The following is a 23,027-nucleotide window of genomic DNA, read 5'->3' on the forward strand; positions in this document are numbered from 1 at the left end:
CAGCTTAACTTGGCTAGTGTGAACTTGCTAAAAATGCCCAGGTCTGCTAATCTGGGCACATTTCTATTCCCAAGATGCATTTCTCATTCTCTCTCTATGGTACAATATTGCACCTGTTAACAATGAACGTCAGGGTCACTGGGAAGCAATTTATTTCATTTTTTTCAAAAATAAAAGAAGTGTTAATATCACAAGATATATATCTAAAATGCCCCAGGTCAAGGTCTATCTCTAGCATCATTCTTCTCATTTTCGGTCCCCCACCTTTTTCCCTTTCCCCATGTCAAGTTGTCAGGATGACTTTCGTCTCAGAGACACGTTGCTTCTCCTTGTCTGCCTCCCACCTGCCACGGGGAGACCATTCCACCAAAACCCATCAATCCTTCCAAGTCCAAGATCAGTTCTTGTGCTCTGCCCACCCAGGCACAGAAGGTCCCCAGTACAGAAGTGAGACGTAACTCGAAAGGAAACCGTAAATGTGTCTGCAAATCGCTGGGCCTGTAAAAAGATAAAGCAGTTTTTCCTTATTGAATGTGGAGATCACACTTTCCCAGACTTTCTATACCAAGGGAACCTCTGGGAATCAACTTTTATATCACATTGAAAGCAGATAGTAAGAAGCACTGTGTGATATTCAGAACAGTGCTGCTCATTTGAACTGTAGGCCAATTATTTCCAGTTGATAAGAATTGCATTTCAAACAGAGAGAAGATGCTTCCTTCGGCATGAGGAGTCACTTTGGTTACAGCAAAATAGCACAACTTGCAGAGAAATTGTTATCTTTCTGTCTCCCATTTTTATAAGCATTTTAGTTAAGTCTGGGTAATAGAAATACAAAATTTAATCAATGACAAACATTTGGCAGGAAACTGGAAACGGTTTATTGATGAGAAATAAACAAAAGGACATTGATTCTGTTTAGCAAACTGGTACCAGTTTTTCCCTGCACCTTAGTTTTTACTTTTTCCCCCACCCAATAATTCTGTTGCAGAGGACAGGTGAGCACAAAAGAAATAAGAGAGATACAAATTTAGAAAGAGAACTAAAGAAATGGATGATTGTCTTATGAATAACAAATTTCTATTTGTAAATTACCTACCTTTTGAGAAAATTCCATTTGTTTAAAATGTTGAATAGACGTGAAGTGCTCTGAGTTCTATAGCATAAAAGCAACCAAGTCAAAGCTTCTTTGAAAACGAACAAGAGATAGGAAACATCTATCACGTCCTCACCCTTTCTGTCTTCCAAGAAGTAGCAATCTTAGGCCCTGGGAGGGGAACCATAATTTTTATTTGAAAACCTCTCAGGGCGTTCCTTTTGTATTTCCCTTTCTTTCTTCAAAGATCACAGTAGCAATTTTCTTTTATCATGGCCTATTTATAGTTTTCTTTTCTCAAATCCCAGGCCAGAAAGAAACGGCAAAAAGCATTTCAACAGCCACATTATTTTGTAGCATTCTTCAAAACTATTAAACACAATCAAAAGAGGCAAAAAAAAATCTCCCAAACTTGTTCAACTCATTATTTTCTCCACTTGATCTGTTCTTAAAGCAACGAAAGCCAAACAAATATTCTTCTCCTACTTCCAGCATGGTTGGAGATATGAGGAAGAAGAGCTACTCAAATGCACTCATTTTTATTCAGAAATGAACACAAACCCAAAGGAAGACGCTTGGTATAATGGAGTTGGTACAGACCTTACTCTTGTCTCCCATATTATAGGTATTTTTACAGAAGTGTCAACATATTCTCCAGAGGTTAGGTATACACAGTCAAGATTTAGAGACCTATCAGTCACCAGCAGCCTCCTGGCAATTAGTGATTTCCCCACCTATACAGTGGTTTACACATGATTTGTAGGCAGAGGTACTTGAATCCAAATTCTGTCTCTAGAACTTTTTAATCCTTTGACCTTGGGGGGGAAAAGTGCCATGATTTCTCTAAGCCTCTTTTCCATTTTTTAAATAAGGGTGATGCAGCAGTTAGCAGATAGATTGGGTTTAACATGAGGTGACTATACCAAGTTAAAAATAAACCGTAGTCTGCCACTATATAGTCTTGTCTAGCCACATAAGAAGATAACACTTTGCAGGCTACTGTGAACTGGACCCTTGTGACTGAGTTTTGGATAAGGTGACATGCATTGAGGTCATGTCAGTCACTTCCATACTTAACTATAAAAAACCTAATCTTTTTTTGTCATTTCATAGGAAACCTTAGAGTGAGCTGTAGGCCTAGGCACCTGCAGCGTGGGACGTGTGATAAACATAGCATGAATCAGAGGTTTCTGTTTCACTAGAAAGTGACTCTCCTGGGGTCTCTTCAATGACTGACTCCCCCTTCTGCATCAGTACTGGTTGGCAGGTGTTAAGATCTTAATAAATGCCAGTGGATGCAGGGAGTGAAGGAAGGAAATCACTGGAGGAGCAGAGCTAACTCCTAGGAGGATGCTGTTAAGAGAAACTAATCCTGAGCACAGTGGGCTACTTCAGCCAGCTAAAGCAACTCACTTCTCAAGTCATCATTTCAGAGCTGGGTCTCAAGAAGAAATTGTGTGTCTTCCAAAGTATCCCAGAAAAAAAAGTCACTGCAAAATTAATTTCCATCTCCTCATCCTGAGAAGTCCTACACAGCACTGCAAGAGCTTCACATCACCTGCACTGGGATAATGAAGATGGGGTGAACTCAGAGGAATTAGAAAAGGGCAGAAGAAGGCTGAAAAGGTGATGGTGGGGTCCCAGGATAAAACAGCAGAGCACAGATGAGGATTGAAAAAGGCTGCAGGATCCTCCAGTGGTCACTGCTCTGGTCAGAAATGTGGAGAATATTTGAGGGATGCTGATGCCCTAAAAGAACATGGCTTTTGAGGAGAGACCTTAGTCCAAAACTCAAGCCATAAGTAGTTGTGTGACCCTGGACGTTCTATTTAACCACTGTACTAATCAGCGATTTGGTCTGCTTTTTCTATTCCCTGTTCCAAGATGGTCCTAGAAACCTATTCAACACTCACTGTGGCATGGTGAAAAGACTAGAAATTGGAGTCAAGACCTAACATAGCCTGCTACGGTGACTAAGGTTACATAGAATTATTCTTATTGGCTTCTGCATCTGCAAAGTGGGTATACAAATACCTGCTTCATAGAGTTGCTAGAAAAACTGAAATGAAATAGCCTGTGTAAGCTTTTACAATCGTTATCTGGCACAGAGCCTATGTCCAACCTATATGTCCACAACATCTTGTTGTGATTATTATTCATTGAATGAGTGAATCTCTCAGAACTTCAGTTTTCTCACACTTAGATGTGGACTAAATATCTGGGCCATCCATTTGTTCTGAGGATTCAATGAGATAATGTAAGTAAAATGCTTAGTTCAATGCCTGGTACAACACTGCTCTGAAGAAGTGATTATTCCGAGCCTCATTACCTAAGATTTAACTAAAGCATCACCGTAGGTTTAATTCTTGCCCTCAAATTTCTTGATCAAAACCTGAAATACAAAATCAGCAGCAGTGGCAGAAGTACCATGGCCCCAGGAGCAGTGACCCGGAGGGAGCACGGGGTGATGCCAGCTACAGCGACCCAGTGACAGCGTGAGAAAGTACTCTGATAAGCTGGCATCATGCGTGAGTATAAGCTAGTTGTTCTTGGCTCTAGAGGCTTTGGAAAGTCTGCACTGACTGTAGGGTTTGTTCAAGGAATTTTTGTTGAAAAATACAATCCTACCATAGAAATTTCTTGTAGAAAGCAAGTTGAAGTAGATGAACAGCAGTGTAAGCTCAAAATTTTGGATACTGCAGGAACAATTTACAACAATGACAGATTTGTACATAAAGAATGGATAAGGCTTGGCGTTAGTTTATTTCATCACAGCACAGTCCACATTTAATGATTTACAAGATTTGAGAGAACAGGTTCTTCGGGTTAAAGACACGGAGGATGTTCCCATGATCTTGGTTGGTAATAAATGAGACTTGGAAAATGAAAGAGTTGTAGGAAAGGAGCAAGGTCAAAATCTAGCAAGCCAGGGGCACGACTGTGCATTCATAGCATCTTCTGCAAAATCAAAAATAAGCGTTAATGAGATTTTTATGACCTAGTGCAGCAAATTAACAGAAAAACTCCAGTGACTGGGAAGGCCCACAAAAAGTCATCGTGTCAACTGCTTTAATATACTAAATGAATTGTAGCTCTGAGCCAGGTCTGAAGAACTGTTGCCCAATTCAACACTGCAGCATTCCAACTTTGTTAAACTTAAGTGGGCTTTCCTGAAGTGCTACCCCTTAAGAGGTGAGTGTAAGCTACTCTATCAGTTTGCACATTCTAATCACTTTCTAGTATCACAAGAGAGATTTTTACTTATATAGTAATCCTAGAGTGTGCAGCTGTTAAAACCAGAGGCTGTATCCAATATTACTGCTGAGACATTTCTTCATCCACCAATTTAAAAATGGTGTACTGTATAATAATACACTCTGTCCTTTGTATTGGAGAGTACAATAATGTAAATCCTAAAAGCACCTCTATGTTAGCATAATAAAAGAAAGTCCAAAGAGCTCCTTTATAAACTATTCCAGATAACTTTGCTTCTTTCATATTTGTACCTTACTGTAATATTTTTTTAAAAAAATCAAGGTCATTATCATTGTATTGTACAAAATAACCACTTTGATTAACATGACTATATAGTTTTTTTTTAATTTTTCAAAAACCTGTGGACACAGTGATCTTATCTTTAAAATACAATAGTCCTTTCAGTATAATGTCTTAGATTAAAGACGTTGCCTTTAATATCTGTTGGGAAGGAAATGTCCAGACTTTCCAAATTTCCTCATTCTATATTTCCTTTTTTGTTTACATAAGGAACACTGTTTATAGTCATGCATACAGTGGGGGTCTGCAACAAGAAGTATATATTTTCAAACAATTTTTAAACAACTTAATGATTTTTATAGATCATTTTCAGACATCTGCAGCTGTGGATTCTCACTGTGAATCCTTTGCTTGCTCATGCATAAGTACATTTGCAATACCAAATAGACAGGTCTAATATTTTTGTCTGTTAGTGATTGTTTTACATGTGTAACATTTTGGTTGAGATATTAAATGGTGGACAAGTACTCTGGATGTGAATGTGGGAAGTAATTCTAATCATGTATAATTGGCCACAGGGCCTCATGTGCAGGAACTATTACTGTCTTATTAACAATGCCTTGGTTGCTTTGTATGCATTAATGTTTGGGTGTAAAGACTGTGTGTCTACAACACAAGGAGCCACAGTATTTAAACTGACCAACCTAATGTTACAACTACTTTGAGGTGGCCAAATATAAGCTAAAAGCCTTAATTAAAGTGGTGCAGTTTTGTATAACAGCATCAGTAGTTGAATAACTTTTGATTGCCTTTCAGGGAATTGCATTATTTAAAAAAACCTAAAATACCCATCTGGGTCTCTACAGAGCCCGGCAGTTAGAGAAATGTTAAGCTCCAAGCCAAGATGCCCCGAGTTCAGTATAAATCTCACCTCTTCTTTTTGTTTGTTTATTACACAGAGTCCTATCCAGTCATCCACACTTCTTCTCTCCTATAATTCTCATGAAGGAGCTTCTGGCTACTAGCAGTTCATTTTCCTAAAGAAGGGGGGGCGGGTCTCAGCAACTCTGTCTCAGACCCCTCCATTACTCTCTTCAGTTTCCCCCTTTGTAAATTCAGCATGGAGCTTCCTTCTGCACTGCATTCTCCACTGAATCTCTACTTACAGCTGAAATATTTTTTCTGACATCATTTCCAAGAAGAACATTATGCAAGCTAATGTTGCATTCTGCTATATTCTAAATCTCTAACCTCAGGACATTCTCTAGAAATTCAGAAATCCCAAAGTCAATGAAAATCACAGCAATCCAAACTTTCATCATCTGTTTTCCATTGCAGAGGATGCAAACCCTGCCAATACACCGCTTCCATTGTAAATGAGTTTATGGTTAATGTTTCAGTAGCTGCCAGAGAAAGAGAGGAAAGATTAGGTGAGAGCTATGTTGTTCAAATCACTAGCACCCAAGATAGCAAGACATCAAGATTATTACTATTAAAGCGAGAAGCCCTACAATCTCTTTACACGTATCCAACGGCACCACCAGGACACACACCCTGACGGGTACAAAATTATGCCACAGATACAATGGGACTGAATCAGCCACACAAAAGCATCCCCATCTCTGGATCTATGTGTATTAAAGGACACAACGAGAAACACGAGTAAGTGTAAAATACTTTACATTCTGTTACTGATTACTTTTTTTCTCAAATGTATACAAGAGATGATTAGAAAATACAGGGAATGTTTGATTTTTTTAAACATTCATCACAGCAAAAAAACATATTGCCATTAATTCCTCTCAAAATACTTCCCCTCACTTTGACCACACTTACGTCATCATTCTTGCCACTTTCTGAAGCAGTTCAGGAAGTCCTCTTCTAGGAATGTCTTTACAATCTATAACCAACAATACAGTGATATTGCTGCTAAATGCAATTCATCAGACAGGAGCTCTTACGTCTTCAATCTTCTTTACCAGATCTGCGATTACCAGCTCTTTCCTGAAGTCAAAAGTACCATGAAAAGTAAACATTTTAATTGATTCAATCATCAAGGAAGAAACAACAGTGGAAATTAAAACATGAAAATGACTTCTAGAACTACTTCAGAAAGTGACAAGAACAGGTAAGCGCCTGCATCGAGGGCCAAGAGGAGAATCAGAACTCCTGAGATCCGGCCATGGTGGGACTCAGGCAGCTCATTCACCTGTCCTCTTGGTAAGCGCCTGCAGCATGGGCCTGGAGGAGAACCATTACCTGTGAGCCTACTGCCATGTGGGCTGAAAATCAAGCACCCTTCCCCTTCCTGCCCCCTTCCCCCATAGCTACTGGAGATAGATGTCTCAGCATCTCTTGGGAGGATGACCATATGTAGTATAGCAAATATGGGGGATTTCCTTCTAACTTCTGTTTGAAGGCAAAGGTTGTTTTCACTGTTTTGTTATGTTGTGTTTCTTTTGCTCTATTCAGTATTCTCAATTGGTTTTATAATGTTCTATTTTTGGTTTGATTTTGCTATACCTAATTGACTGGACAACTATTGTAAAGTTAAAGAGATATACCATAGTACATATTACTACTATCCCAGTAACGTACTGTGAAATCCTGTAACAATTTCACTGCATTGTCTCAGTTGGCTTTGTTCATCTTGTGCTATTGCATTTTTGCTACTTTCAAAATAAAAAATAAATTTAAAAAAAAGAAAGTGACAAGAACAATAGGATGTCCGTGTTTGAAGCAAAGGGAAGCATTTTAAGGCAATTAAAGGCAATGTGTCTTTTACTGTAATAATTTTTTAAATTTAAACACTCATCCTATTTCTTGGTCATACTTTATGTATGAGTGAAGAATTTGGAAAGTACTAAACAGATTTTTGTCTTCTTTAATTTTAATGAGATGAACAATTTTAAAAAAAGATAAAACTGAAAATGACCAGGAAATCAAGATTTGTGAATAGACAGTGCCCATTCTACACATACGGGTTTGGGCACAATGGGTATTGGATAAAACAGTTAGATTACAACTTGATGTCTAAAACTGGAGGAGAAAGATGGACCAAAACCACAGATGAAACCACCCCGCTCTGGCACTTAAAGTGGTGTTTTTTGTTTTAAAAGTAAGACTATAAGATGTGTTTCAAAGAAAAAGCAGTGTGCATAAGCCATCAAATTTCCTTTGTTAAAACTGTTTTGAGTTGAGTTCTTTCCCATTGGCAACTAAAAGTATTGTGCACCATGAATCAGTAACTATTCATCAAAACATAACCAAATGAAATTATATAAGCAAAATGCTTAACGTAAGTATGTCACTATCAAGTAGTTCTCCTCCACCTCCTCCGTCTCCTCCTGCTTCCTCCCAGGCTCAATGATTCAAACTAAAGAAAAAAACACAGAAGCACAGGAGGTAAGCAATAGAAACTTTATAATAATTTATATTTAGTTTTAAAGCTTTTCCCATAGAATTTGACAATTCTTTTCAAAAACAGCAATGATGTCACACTATGAACAACTGTGCTGAGACCCCAATTCTTACTCCCACCTGGGAAAAGATAAGTTTGATGCTTCCAAATTTTAAAAAAAGCCTCTATTTTAGTTTTGATACAAATCATCTTCTGTTCTCTATGTTCTCAGTTATTCTGTGACCCATGTTCCCCTGTTCTAGGAAACTTCAAAGTCATAAACTCTTTTCAGAGAAAATACTTATTGCATGAAATTATTCAAAATCCAGACTTTGTACAGAGTCATTATTTTTACCAAAAAAACAGTAAAAACCTGTGAAAATCTACACAGTTAACACTGTCTCACTAGTGAGAAGCTATGTCTCCTTTACTTCTGTTGCCCAATGAAATGCTCCAATCAATCACCACACATCTGTCTTTGTAGTTTAGCTGTTTCATTCCCATTAGTCTCTGCCATCGCATCTCTAAGTAAACATATTCTTAAGGATCCATTTTTAGCTGTATTACAGTTTGCAGTTCTCTTTTCAAGCTTGTAACAGAGACCTTGAATTTTGCATGAGCTCAAAACAAGGGGGAAAGTTCTTGGTTTGATCCAAGATCTATTTTGCTTCAAAAGCAGTGAGAGGAATGCCAAGTGAAGAATGCCAACAGAACTAAAGAGAACTTTTCCTATTCCCTACACCTTTAAGCCCAGGCACTTGATACCCAAGTGTGGTTCAGGGTTCATCCTGCCCACAGACCTCCCATGCTCACGGTCCTGCTGTTCTCAATGGTTGCTGACTGTGGAATAAATCGGGGAGACCTGTGGTTCCTAACCTTAGGGTGGTCTCCTTGCCCCTTATGTGTGCTGCTTCTTTCCTTCTATTATGCAAAGCCATTCACAAATACAAGCATTGTTCACTCTTGGAACTCCTCCGCCCCTGAAGTTGGCCACCAAATATTATTTCAGGTGGTCTGAGGATCACATAGGAGCTCCTACATGCTGTAAATGAAAGGAAAGGAACAGGCTCTAGAACTACAAATACCCAGTGTTCACTAAACTAGGTGATCTTGTCTCAGAAAGCTCACATATGTTGTTAACATAAGACAACAATTTTATCTCGCTTTTTTTAAGCCTACTAGATCTTTATTTTAACCCTATACATGCATGCCTTCCGCGACACTTTGTCTTTAAGGGGTGAACAGAATTTAAGTGCAGACAAGATGAGATGCTTTGTGAAAAAGGGTTCAGGGAAACAGAATGCTTGAGTTGGATCTCAGGACTTAAATTTCAGGACTGTTTCTAGCAATAACTTGTTAGGGTAACTGGGCAAGTGCCTCTACAACTTTGAGTTTAATTAATCCCATCCTCAGATATAAACATCAAGGTTTCCCTTCACCATCACCCATATATATTGAGAGTCAATAGCAAACAACTGTAAAAATTACATTGTAATACAATCTAGGAGTATGTTACACAGTATCTCCTCCTCCTCCTCCTCCTCCTCCTCATCATCACCATCCTGTACTCCATTTTTTAGTGTTTTTGTGTTGTACTGCTGCCACCTAGTGACAGAAAGAAATTAAAGTTTTCTCAAACACCAATTTTGCATTTGCTAAATTTGTATTCACTTGGACTAAAGTCAGAAAATGTGCAAGCTCAAATTTAAAAAAAAACACCTAAACAGAAATGATCGCACTTGTTATACTTGGCAAGGAGAATTAGGCCCCAACCTTGAATAAATGGGACAAAAATGAGCCCAAGGTCTAGATTAAGAGAAATCCCACCAGGTGGTCTTATCCATTTTTTATTAGTCCAAATGTGTTTTGCATGTAACAAACCATGCTCCTATTAACTTCCAGACATAAAATGGAAACACTTAGGGCAAGCTGTGGACTGATTGTCAGGACTGGAGAGAGGGTGGCGTTTTGAAACTCTTGAGACAAAAACAAACGGGGTCTACTGGTGTAAGAAATTGCTAGCAGCAATTAGTTGTGGGAATTGTACACATGGCCTGGCAGGACATCTTTCTACGGAGTTTCAGACTCTACAGTCACTCCCAATGGGACAAGAATTTTTCCTCATCAACTTTACGAAAAGACAAATGCTCTTGCTTCTCTTTGGTCTCACTCTCAAAACATTCTAGTTAGATGTTCCACAGGGCAATAAAAACTAATAACTATCCATTTGCACTTTTCATTTCCATGGTAACTTTCTACGGAGGTATTCCAAAATTCTTACCAAAACAGGGAATACTGATTGAGCTACGGCCAGGAAATGAGGTGATGGTTTTATTACAGGCCCATATGCAGAAACTTGCCTGCTGCAATGTGTTTGTCTGCAGAAAGTCAGTGTTGCTCCAAGTACAATGATAGTGTGCTGCACAGTGGGCAGAAATCCTTGTTAAGACAGCTGAGGGAGACTGCTTAAGCCAGCTTCCCCACAAAAGTGAGGAAAGCCCAGCCCAGTATGATGACAGATCCCTGTACCATAATATAAGTTGGGACTTTACGCAGAGAGCAAAAGAGTTTGGAGAATGACTGAATTTATTACCCTTTGGAATAAGAATGAGATATATTTTAATGTGCATTAAAGTAAGAATAAATTTTCAATATGACAGAAAGTCTTAGTGAGAAATGAAAACCCATACTTACAGAAAAGTAGGGGACATACATATAAACTGTTAAATTAGAATTTACTTGAAGTCATAATTTTAGACTAGAAATATATTTTCCAGCTCTGTCAATGATCCAAAAGAAGCAGCTTCACTTTCCCCAACACTCACTTTTAATCCTGTACAACCAATCTGTCAGCAAACGAACCATCCATTCTTGGCTGGTCTAGGAGGGCACTGTTTTTCAGTGGAGTCTGGTATGATTATCACAAGTCCAGAATGAAAACAGAGGACTATATATGTTGTGAATTTATTGTAAGCCTAGAAGGACAATGGATAAGAATAGAAGCAAGAATTAAAATAAAAATAGAAATGATTGGGGGAATAAACATGAAGCTAGAATTTTTTTAAAAAATTTTCAATTCACACCATTTGTATTATGGTAATGTTTTATTGTAACTGAAATAACATGTTCATCATTGAGATACTTTTTATGTCTTACATCTGCACGTTACCAAACTCCAAACAATTTTGAAACCTTCTGGAGGCTCTTTTAATAAAATCGTTGGACAAATTTTGGAAAACAATTTAAATTTGAAGCTAAATATTTGAGGAAAATATTAAATTTGTAAGATATATAACATGAACTATTAGTCTGAATATTTCAAAGAATGCTTATCAGTTGTTGTTTTAAAATCATTTATAATTTCATATTACCAATAATTTAGATGTTAAGCAAATATCAAAGTGTTAATAAAAAGACTTTTCTGGCTGGTAATTTAGCTCAATGACATAAGCACGTCCCTGGCAAGCATGAAGTCATGATTTTGACCCCAGTACCAAAAATTTTAAAAAGACTTTTCTACATTAAAAAAAAAAAAGCCTTTCAGGTATAAGGATTTTTTCATAATTAAACAATATCCCTAATGTGCAAAGGGTTTTGTAAATATTTAGTAACCTTTCTCAGTGGGATTAATGGAATCTATTCTTATCCCCTGCACCTGAAAAAGCATTCCCCATTTCTACTAACCATCTGGAGGTGTTTTCTGTATCTAGGACCTTGTTATTTTTGTTATATGTCCATAATTTTCTATCAATGTATCTGGCTGGACCTTTATTCCACCTTCACTTTGTCTGCCCTAATCAAAGTGTCAGTGTTTCCCCCTGCCTTCATGGGAACCCTTGAGCCTACCGATACTTTGGAGTAAATTGGGGCTTATGATAAAGGATCCCTTGATTACACATCAGATGTCTCCACTTAAACTCTCTCAAAACAAACACAAAATGGCTCATGTGCCCTGCACAGGTAAAGGTGGCTGGGATGGCTATGCCAGACGCTTCAGTGCTGGATCACTTGTCTGCCTTTCTCTGAATACTAGTTTGTATTTTCTCTTATTGCAAGCAAATGTCCTTCACACTATGGCAAGCGTAGTTGCCTGGATCAAGGACTCATTTCCTACCAGTTACCTAGCTCAGCAAGTGTTTCTTTCCCAGTTGAGTTTAAAAACTTCCAAGAATGGGCTAGGATGGGCCAAACTATGACAGTGTCCTGCCTCTGGCTAAAGGAAATGGAGGATTATCATTGGCTCATACATGTTAATGGTTGTCATCTGTTGGGATCCGTTTCCAAAAATAATAAGAGAGGCATGGATATAGCCACTGAGGAGACTGTTATGCTATGGAAAATCATCATGAACAACCCAATTTGTATCAAAATAAAAGTATACTGAAACAGGAAACACCTACAGGACAGATGTTGTTAAGATCCCAACACTGACAATATCAGCCAATAGATAGCTGCATCTTAATTCATATGTAGTATTTAACTCTCAGCATAAAAGAACATAAGAATAGTCTGGCGGAAACACTAATAATAATGCAAATATTATACTGGCTTTGAGCTCATTGTAAGACAATATACTCTTGAAAAGTGTGTGGCTCATTTAAAATGATTTGTGTGATGTGCTCACTTCAACAGCATATATACTAAAATGATCTGTGGGGGGATGAACAAATTTCTACTTCTCAGTTACAACTTCTATTTCTATAGCCAAGGTCAGAAGTATTTGAAAGACTAAGAACAAACTCTGTGAGCTTCTAACACTACCAAGGCCTAAGATGAATTTCTTACATTAGACTATATCCTTTAAGTTACATGTGTTTCCTCTGTACCATGATGAAAACCTGAACTTAGACTGAAGTACAATCCCTCAAAGATAAAATTTTTGTGTTGTCTTCAGGCTCCCTTCTGGATGGAAATAAAGGGAGATCATTAAGAGAAAACAAATTTATTGAAAGGGATCAAGAGATGGAGGGAGAGGAGAAAGAGGTGAGCAAAAAGTTTAAGATTAAAATGTGTTACATACATATGCCAACTGCACACAGGGAATGTGATTACTATGTGCTGCAAACACATACTAATGAAAAATAACTGAAAATAAATTCTAAATCAATAATAAAGCCCCCAGAAGTATTAATTGAACTAACTGTAAAGATTCGTAACCACTTGAGGGAAGCTAAATGGATGTCTCACAGATATTTTTACATAGAGAAATGGAAACCCCATTAAAACTAAAACAAAAAGTGTTTCTTCTTCATAGCAAAATGATGTGCTTTGCACCATCAGTAAATGGGAATCTTTAAATGTACTCCCTCTTCTCTGAATTACTTTTCCAATGGAAGGAATAGATTTCCACTGAGCCCATGTGTTTTTTTTTTCCAATCCCTGCTTTTGATTAATAACACACATTTAAAAAGAAATACTGCATAGAATGACTTGATTCCTTGTCACTCTAAAGCCAACTCAGATGCTAAGGGAGAAATCTCAATTGTAAAAGTTAGCATTGGTTTCTAAAATCTGTGCCCAAATTCTAGGAATTTCAAAATCTAAATAGTCTCAAATTCTCAAATGAGTATCTCCATTTTCCTCTAAACATACTCATTCTGCCCCTAGAAAGATAAACAGGTCAATACAAGATAACTCTCCATAAAAACTTAATGTGGCCCAGTGTTTGATGCCTAAACCAGACCTCTACAGATAATTTGCTTTGAGTTCAGGAACAAAGATGCAGTCTTGTGAAAATTACATCCCAGATTATGTTCAAAAAGCATTTAAATTTCATTTTTCAAAGCCAAGTTGATAACTAAAAAATATAATGCTCCCTGTGAACCTGAGGCCTCTTGCTTGAATTCAGGCAGTCCTGATAGCAGCCACATAGGACAGTATGCAGTTGACAGTATCAGTCACCACAGCAAAAATGCAGCCCTGCCACTGCTTAATCCCTTCAGGTTGGTCTCTCCAGTTTGTATCTTCCCCCCACTATCCATTCTCCAAAATATTTATTAAGCACACTCTATCTCAATTGTTACAGTACAGTGGCCCAAAATAGTCCAGGTTCTTGTATACAACATGAATTTCCAAACATATACCTCATAGTAAGTAGTAGATATCTACCTTTATTGAAGATCACAGAACGTTAGCAGGAACAGGCAGAAGGGAGAGGAACCCTCCAAGAGCTCCCACATGACTCAGGCTTCTACTATTTAAGGGTCAGACACCCCAATCTCAGGTGCCTCCCATCGTGAGCAGGCATCCAGGTGCTTCTCATTTTGTCTTTTGGAAGTAATGATCTGGCTCCTCAGGCATCACAATCTCACCACAGCTGAACAAAGGGAAGGGAGTGATCACCTGATTTGCCTGTTTCAGAGCATTCCTGTGGATGCTGTAGTCACTGTGGATATAACAGTGGACAAAAGCACGCATGTTTCCTGCTCTCACACCATTCACATCCTGTGGCTAGAAAATAAATATCTAAACCAGCAAATCAGTTGTTATTTGTAGGGCATTTCTACAATGTAAATAAAACTACATGGCTATTAAAAAAAAGATGGCAAAGAGACAGTGCTACTTTAGATTAGAAGAGGTTAGCAAAACATCCCAAAGGCCAAAGTTTAAGCTGAAATCCAAATGATGAGAAAGAGATAGCAGGAAAGGATTGGAAAGAAGAGCTTCCATGCAGAGGAAATGAGGGGAGTAAACGCAGAGACAGAGAAAAGGTGTTGGTTGAGAGGCTGGAGCATCTCGGCTTAGGGAAGGGGAGAGAATGGAGAAGTGAGAAACAGAGAATGGGCAGAAGCGAGAGCATATAGAGCCTTGAGTTGTGCACCCCATTACCACCTCCATCCTTCCATTATTATCCATATAACACTGTATTATAAAAGTTATTTTACTCTTCTCTCTCTTTGAGTAGACGGTTAGTTCCTTAAGTACACTATATCTTATTCATGATAATAATTATAGCTCCCATTTATTGAGCTATACCAGGCACTAAGCTAGCTACTTTGCATACATTATCTGCAATCTTCACAACAACCCTGCAAGGTAAGTATTATTAGCATAATTTTACAGATTAAAAAAACCAACTAAGTGATTTACCCACGGCCCGAAAGCTAACGTGTGGCAAAGCAGGCAGCGGAAACTGTATCTCATCTGGTTTGGCAATCTGGCTTCTTTTCCCCATGCCACATTTCCTGCTACTTGCTATACTTACTTGTCTTGGTAGTCAGGGCTCCTAGCACGATGCCTGGCACAAGAAACAGACTCACGCTCAGTAACTGTTCCTAGTATTGATATGCAGGGAACTGAGTGTCAGCCCACACAAGAGGAGACTGAACTCACGAGGCCTCAGCTTTGGGGAGACTTTACAGATGCCTATGTGGTGGTGACGGTAGCCTTCTATGTCAGGACAAATTCAAAGCGTGGTGGAAAGTGGCAGGGAGGAGATTGTACTTAATAAAACTAAATGAAAGCTCTGGAGCTTCCTGAGAGCTAGTGTATGACACACTGACACAGCTGCATATCGTGTTCTGAAAAAATTAATGGGATTTTAAAGAGAGAGGCTGCTCAATGTGCTTGCAAAATGGAGACACAGAAGAACGCACCCTGATGATGAGGAGAAAAGAGCAGTGAGAGAGGAGGATGGCACTGTTGTAATTGCCTGTAATTTCCACCCCCCCTCCTGACTTTAATTAGGACACTTGCGAGACACGCACATTTGTAAGAGTGACAGAGCTAATTAAAGAAAACCACATGTCTCATCAACAACCAAATCAGGAATAATAATCAAAGCAGCAGAAGCAAAATTGGAAGCCATGGAGCTGTCAAATGCAGGAGGAACTCAAATACAATGAGGCATGTAATTTAGAAAAAGCGAGAGGACTATGTGGAAGCATTAAAAATGGGACATGAAATAAATCAGTTAACATCTCAAACTGAAACTTGCACTCCCACAATCTGGTCACAATTAAATCTGGTCAAAATTCATCTAATCCTTTCAGCCTGTGTTCTGAGGATGCCCGCATTATTCCATTTCATTGCCTAGAATGTCCCAGTTAAAAGACACCCACTCCCTCCCTGAACTCTTCATTAATTCACAGTGCTCTCCTGTCACCACATTGGTCAATTCTGTCCTCGGTGTAGATGGAAGATGACAGCCTCTCCTCCCTAATTTTTAATATTGCTATCATTCAGAGGTCATTATCAAGTTATTCCTCCACCCTCTCTTTGCAAACCTACAATAAAAGATGAACTAGCAAGTTCAATCTGGGAACAATTCTCCTTGCTATTCCAGATCCTCTACTCCCCAATCTTAGCAGGGTTAAGGTGGCACTGCTGAATGCAGTAGATGACGGTAGAATTTGTTTCAGGGGTGTGCAAGTGACCCAAGCTGACCCGGTCAGAATCTGAACACATTCAGCCGCCTGGTGAGAGGAAGATGCTTGCACGTTCTCATGATATGAGCCTCGGAAATATTTAAACAAGCTTGCCCCATGGAGATTGAGAATAAAGATTTTATAGCTCTAGAAAGAAGAAGAAAGAAACATACTTGTCACATTTTATAAATCCTGAGTCAATCATTCCTCAAGTTTAATCTATCCCTGAACTTTTTGGTTGCACAACCTAACAAGTTTTTCTTAAACCAAGGAAATTTTGATTTTCCATTTTTTACAGATGACTATTATAACAGCAATTTATGAATGCAACAGTAAACAAAATAATGAAAGAGAAGCAATAACAAATGTTAAGTACCCTTTATGTGCTAGACAATGTCCTTTTAATTATTTAACATTAGTATTTATTGTTATTTCCATTTTACCAATACAGAAATTGAGATTAACATTTAAATAATTTTTTCTTGTCAATTAGAGGTTAAATTAGAATCCAAGTTTTTCTCTGGAATCCCACTGGCTCAAAATCCATTGAAATGACAATAAAAGAAGGGAATAAACCATGTTTCATTTCTAAATTTCTTGAATTAATCAATGAATAGAGTAAAATGCATGATTTCTTTCTTCCTTTCTCTCAGGATACCTCTATATGTTCCTGATAAGTTCATCTGGGCTTTCCTCATCATGCTTATTCCCTAATTTGTAGGCATTTTCTGTAAGCACAGGTCTGGAATAGAAACACGTGGCAGAAACTGAAACACTTAACACTATTCAAACTTCCAACCACCCCAATGATTCTGTGCATAGGAAGGTCAGTCCTCACCAAAGAGTCACAGAAATTTATAGGTGCTCAACAGAATTGGAGCACTGTCCATTGCAGTACATAAGAGTTACAAGAAACTCACAGTGGTATTTTCCGGACCAGTGTTAAGCAGCTAGGTCCTAACTGTATTACGGAAGTCAGAGGCCACCAGGTAGCTCCTAAGCTGCCTTCACTGAGCTGTGATAACTGTGTGTAAATCTGTACTTACACCTACTTCAAAATCTACCTCGCTTTTTCCCCACGTCATGCCTCAGAGACAGGTGTGTTGCCAAATTCTGCACCTTTCTAATGCGAGGCACTGTGAAGGTAAAGATGTGAGATGTTACCATGGGCATGAACCATATTTTCTCTTTGTAGTTCTTGCTAATATATTTGAGTTAATGTAGTAGTAACCCTGAATTTACAAAGGAAAATGGAGAAGACTGTCAAGAAATACAGTTTGAGAAAAATTCCACAGATGTTAGAGGATTTTTTGAGAGATACCAAAGACAGCTTGAGCTTCATGAGAAGTCAGTGAGGCCCTATGAAAAATAAAGAAGACCCGAGACCCCACAGTACACCCAAAGTGGAAAGGCAAAAAGGAGGCATGGAAAAGAACAGGAATGCTCTGAGGTGGACTTCATCCAAATTACTGTCAAGAGAAACAGGAAAAGGCACGTTTTAAAAAGTATCATCAGTCTTGCCTGATGAGACATGGATGACACCAAAAGAAAATGGAAACTGAAGTGTTCACTAGTTTCCCTCAGTCACTAAAGATAAATAAAATATAGTGAAGGAAATAAGCAATGCATGTCATAGAACAAACTCAGAAATTCAAGAGTGTAAGAAAGCATAGACATTAACAATATAAACTTTCAAGAGACAGGATATCTGGAGGATATAGCTAAATTTTTGGCAGAAATCCACTGAAATGGCATTAAAGTAAATCGTTTTGCCACAATAAAAATATCCTGCAACTAAAAAAAAGCATGCACTTCAAATTTATATCATGAATGTATTAACCAAAGAAAAAGGTTGCCATTATGGAAAATTAGTGGTGTAGAAAATTAATTGGAAGAAATGTTCACAACCTAGAAATGGAAATAATGAAAAGGATCTTCAAATATTGATAAGAAATGAAGTTTCAGGAAAAGAAAAAGAAATCATTGGAGAACAGATAAAAACAACTGAAGGGGACGTCCTGGTTGGAATACCTGAGTCTGTAAGTGTAAAGAACTGCACACCAGAGTGGTGAGGAGGAGAACGGAGAGAAGGGAGCAGGGCATATTTACAAAAGGAAGAGACAAAATTGTTAGGATGGCATTTTGTTCCTACAAAATTCATACGCTGAAGTCCTAGATATCAATACATTGGAGTATCACTGTATTTGGAGATAGTGCTTTTAGAGAGATAATTAAGTTAAACAGAGTGATTAGGCTGGACCCTGAATCAATATAACTTACTGACAAGAAAGTGGGGCCAAGGAACGCATGGGAGAAAGATCCATAAAGACACAGCGCGAAGACAATATCTACAAGCCAAGGAGAGAGGCCTCACATCAGTGCCAATGACACTCTGATGTCAGGTGACAAGTCTCCAGGGAAAGTCAATCTCTGTCAGGCCTCCAGCCTGCAGTCTTAAAGAAAAAAATACAAAACCAGCAATAAACTTATTGTCTTTAATACTAGACACTACAAACAGAAGAGGAACTTCTATTGGCTAGTGAAAGAATAATAACAAAATAATCTTATACCTAGTAACAAGTATGTTTACAGATACATAAAAGATTCTGAAAATATGTCAGCATAGGAGCCAACTGAGGAATGCTTACAAAAGGAATCTATCAAATAAGTAAACAGAACAGATGGCCTGGTAGGGGACGATGACAAAGACAGAAAACAGCAGTCATCCAAAATAAATAATCATTAGAATGTGTAATATTACGGACACTTGGACTTGATGCATATATAACAAGGTTGAAACTGGCAATGGTGCGGAACTGAATTAAGAAGCTAGCAATGGTTTCAAAGAGAGCAGGAAGTCAGAGCCAAACTTTTTGGGACACATAATACACAGGGTATAGTCACCGCCGTGGTCACTTTATTTAATTAAATCACAGCCAACTTCCTATGAAGCAAGTGAAATTTTTTTCCCCTTTGACTGATGTAGAAACTGAGACCGAGTGAGCAGCTCTTCCTAGATGGCAGGCAGCACATGATTCTGGCATTTGCTTTTTAGTACTGTACTGTACTGTACTGCATGGCAAATGAGAGGGGAAAAAGGCATTGTTATATATGTGGATGTATGTGAAGACCAGGGAATAAAAGTGATCTAAAATGTTTAATTTACATCTAACTGTGCATATGGAATTTAGTGTACAAACTGGGACAGTTTCAGGTTAAAAGTTATGCCAGGAAAACAGAAATGAACTCAATTAGCAAAAGCAAACTTAGACATCTAATCTGTGTCTATAGATTTCAGCTTAGTGCTTGGGAGCAGTAGACAGCCTGTGTTGAGGGATATAGTTAAACAGCTTTATTTCCCATAATAGTAGAGAAATGTATTCAACTAGGCATATTGGGGATACACCGATTGCAAATGGTATAAGAGACAGACACTAAGAAGCTACTAAACATTATGAGTAGAAAAGGACTCGGTCAAACACATAAAAATAAAGGAGGAAAAATAAAAACCACAATAAGATGTAAACACAAGTCTACAAAAGACCTGGATATAAATGTTCACAGCAGCTTTATTTGTAATAGCCTAAAACTGATAATGAACCACATGTCCATCAACAGAAGAACTGACAAACTGTGACACAGTCTAACATGGACTACTAGTTCACAGAGAAAAGCAGTACATTCCTGAGCAAATATCATGGGTGAATTTTCTTCATGAAAGAAGCCATATGCATTTTCACCATAGTGTATAACCGTTAAGGTCTACAGGCAAAACTCATCTATGATTAAAGAAGTGAGAACATTTGTCTCTGAGAGCAGGAGTGGGAATTGATGGGAAAGGGACACAGGTGTCTTTTTGAGATGATGAAAATCTTTCCCAATTTATCAGGGGCATAAATTGTTGTTACACACTTCACAGTGTGCATTTCACTGTGGATAAACAGTACGATTCTATGAAATTATACCTTATAAAATGCAGTCATAAGGAAAAGATTATTAGGTAAATAAAACAAACTAGAAGCAATAATGTTAATAACAGTGCAAAGCTAAATTTAAAAGCATTGAACAAAAAATAATGGTGTATAAGAAACCAGGCCTATGCCATATCAACAAAACCCAACAGTCTAGGGTTGCAGCAATATAGAGGAAGTAACATTATATGTTTTGTCATCTTCTATAGAATTTAATACTTTCATGATTGCATTAGCAGGAAAAGTTTGTTGTCTTATAGTTCTTCAAAGAAACCGTTAATAGAAATACTGCTTTTCTATTTATGAAGATAAGAAATTTAAGTCCAGAAAACAAAAGAAGTGTGAAGAAAATATGAAAAACAGAAAGCATGAAATAAAGTGATGGGCATATGAGGTAGCAGTGGAAATATCAAGTATAAATAGTTTTACTGTATGATCCAGCAATTCCTTATCTGCATCTCTACCCATGAGACAGGAGTCTAAGCATCTCTCAAGATTACCTGTGCTCCACACGGCAGCGTTATTCCCAACAGACAATGTTCAGAAACAGCCTGAGAGTTCATGTTCATCAACAGATGAGTAGTGAAAAAACTGTGGTAGACACGCATATAATGCATTATTATTCATTCTTTTTAAAAAATGAGATTCTGCCTTTTGTGTTAACATGGATGAATTACAGGACATTAGGCAAAGTGAAATAAACCAGCAAGCCAAGTGTGAAAAAAAAATACTACATGATCTCACTTATATGTGGATTTTGAATTTTTAAAAAATCAAATACATAGAAGCAAAAGAACAGTGGTTACCAAGGGTGTGGAAGAAGAAATGGGAAATGTAAGAGGGAACAAACTTGCATTTACACAGGACAGATAAATTTGGAGCTATAATGTACTGAAAAGAACAATAGTTGATAATATTATACATTGAAAATTTGTTAAAAGACTTCAGTCCAGGTGTTGATTTCACAGACACACACACAAAAAGACATAACTATTGAAAGTGATGGATGTATTAATCTACTTGCTGTTCATAATCATTTCACTCTGTATATCAAAATACATCTTAAAACAAATACAATAAAAATGTAAATGGATTTTTGATGTTGGGGAATCATCAAAGGGAAATGCAGACAATAAAACAAACAAATTCTTGGCATCTCTAGTTGATAGGAGAAATGATAAATATTTCAGGAAACAAATGTTTATGACCCTAGTCTGATCATTACACATTACATTCATGGAGTAAATTTTCATAATTTTCCCTAAGTGTGCAGCATTATTGCATTGATTTGTACAAAATTAATCAAAAATATAAACAACCCATCAATTCTTTTAAAACAAAAGTAGCATGTATTATTAATATCAAACTCACAAATAACTCAAAAAAATAACTCACAAATAACTCAAAAAAATGGTGCATGTCTGTAATTCCAGCATTCAGGATGTTGAGTTAGAAGGATCATTGCAAGTTTGAGGCCAGCCTGTACTACCTAGTGAGTTCAAGGCCAGCCTCAACTACACAGCAAGACACTGTCTCAAAAAATTAAAAAATAAATAAAATAAAAATAAAATGTTTTAAAACTATACCTACCTGAACAATGAGACCAAGAATAAACACAGGATTAGAAATAAGTGATTATTTCTAAAAGATTCTAAATTTATTTTTGTAGATTCCCTTGTTAACACTCATCTCCTTCATCTTGAGCCTGGTAGCAAAAGCCCACAGATAGATGTGGTAGAGAAAGAGGTTGTGGCCTGGAAATCAAGCATAGCACAGAGCACAAGTCAACAACTGTGAGGAACCATCCATCTGCCTCCCGCATCAAGAGCATCTTCACAGCTCCTGGCGACCAAGAGCTCAACTGGACAACAGGTGTTTGAGTAGATTCCTGTATGGTGGAATCTTGAGAGTACACACACACATGCGCTGCCATGACAACACTTAGTCCTCCTAAACTTGTACCTGGATAAGGAGGATTTGGGGGAAAGTCATATTACAAAACAGAGAAGTAGTATTCCTTGCACTTGGCCTTGTGCTGTACCAGTCTTTTGACTTCTTGTCAAAGGATGCTACTTTAAAAAGTTTGGTTTTGGCAACATCACGGCTGTTCAACCTGACTCCCTTGTCAGAGGAGGAGCTCGAAAGTCTGAAATCAAAATATTTACCACTGCATTTCTTCTTCCAGGTATTTAGGATGCAGAGAGGGTGTGCTGTCCTGGTGGCTAAGGTCATCCTAAAGGACAGTCCTACTCAGTTTTAGCATCTTATTAGCAAAAAGGAGTAACTGAGAAGGGGGAGAAGTTTCAGCAGCTGTAGAAGAGGCCCCATGGCCTTATACTCAGGACACCTCAAAGTCAATTCTTAATTTTGCTTGAAAAATTATAAGTTTCCATTAACAATATGAATTTTTTAATTAGAAAGTCTATCCTTTGCTGCAGTTGGTTTCTACCCCTTAAAGCCACAAGTAAGCTGCCAATTCTTATTTCAGATCTCAGTGCCAGATTAAAACCAAAGCCAAAAGCTGAAGTACTTCTTGATTAATATAATTAATACACAAAGGAATATGCATATCCAGTCGATCAAATCCATGAAAAATCCAGCAAATGTTCACCCTTGGTATAGAGATACAAATCAGTTTTGTCCTAAGAGAACGTATTTCAGAAATCAAAAAGTGTACTTTATGATGTAAAATATTTTCA

General features: G+C 37.8%; 1 long non-coding RNA gene and 1 pseudogene across 1 annotated transcript; one reads left to right on the forward strand and one right to left on the reverse strand.

Annotated features, from left to right (window-relative positions):
* Window positions 1-135: 135 nt before the first annotated feature.
* Window positions 136-15,420, reverse strand: LOC134474171 (uncharacterized). Its single transcript, XR_010044828.1, has 6 exons — window positions 15,196-15,420; window positions 14,100-14,376; window positions 10,817-10,966; window positions 6,428-6,595; window positions 1,100-1,267; window positions 136-498 (listed from the first exon to the last, which is right to left on the reverse strand). It is a non-coding gene; the product is annotated as an uncharacterized LOC134474171 (long non-coding RNA).
* On the forward strand, window positions 3,621-4,225 carry LOC100722176 (ras-related protein Rap-1b-like protein; annotated as a pseudogene).
* Window positions 15,421-23,027: the final 7,607 nt, after the last annotated feature.

The sequence above is a fragment of the Cavia porcellus genome, unplaced genomic scaffold (genome assembly GCF_034190915.1).
Source record: "Cavia porcellus strain 051 isolate PalLab524CR breed Dunkin Hartley unplaced genomic scaffold, mCavPor4.1 scaffold_31, whole genome shotgun sequence".
Lineage (NCBI taxonomy): Eukaryota > Metazoa > Chordata > Mammalia > Rodentia > Caviidae > Cavia > Cavia porcellus.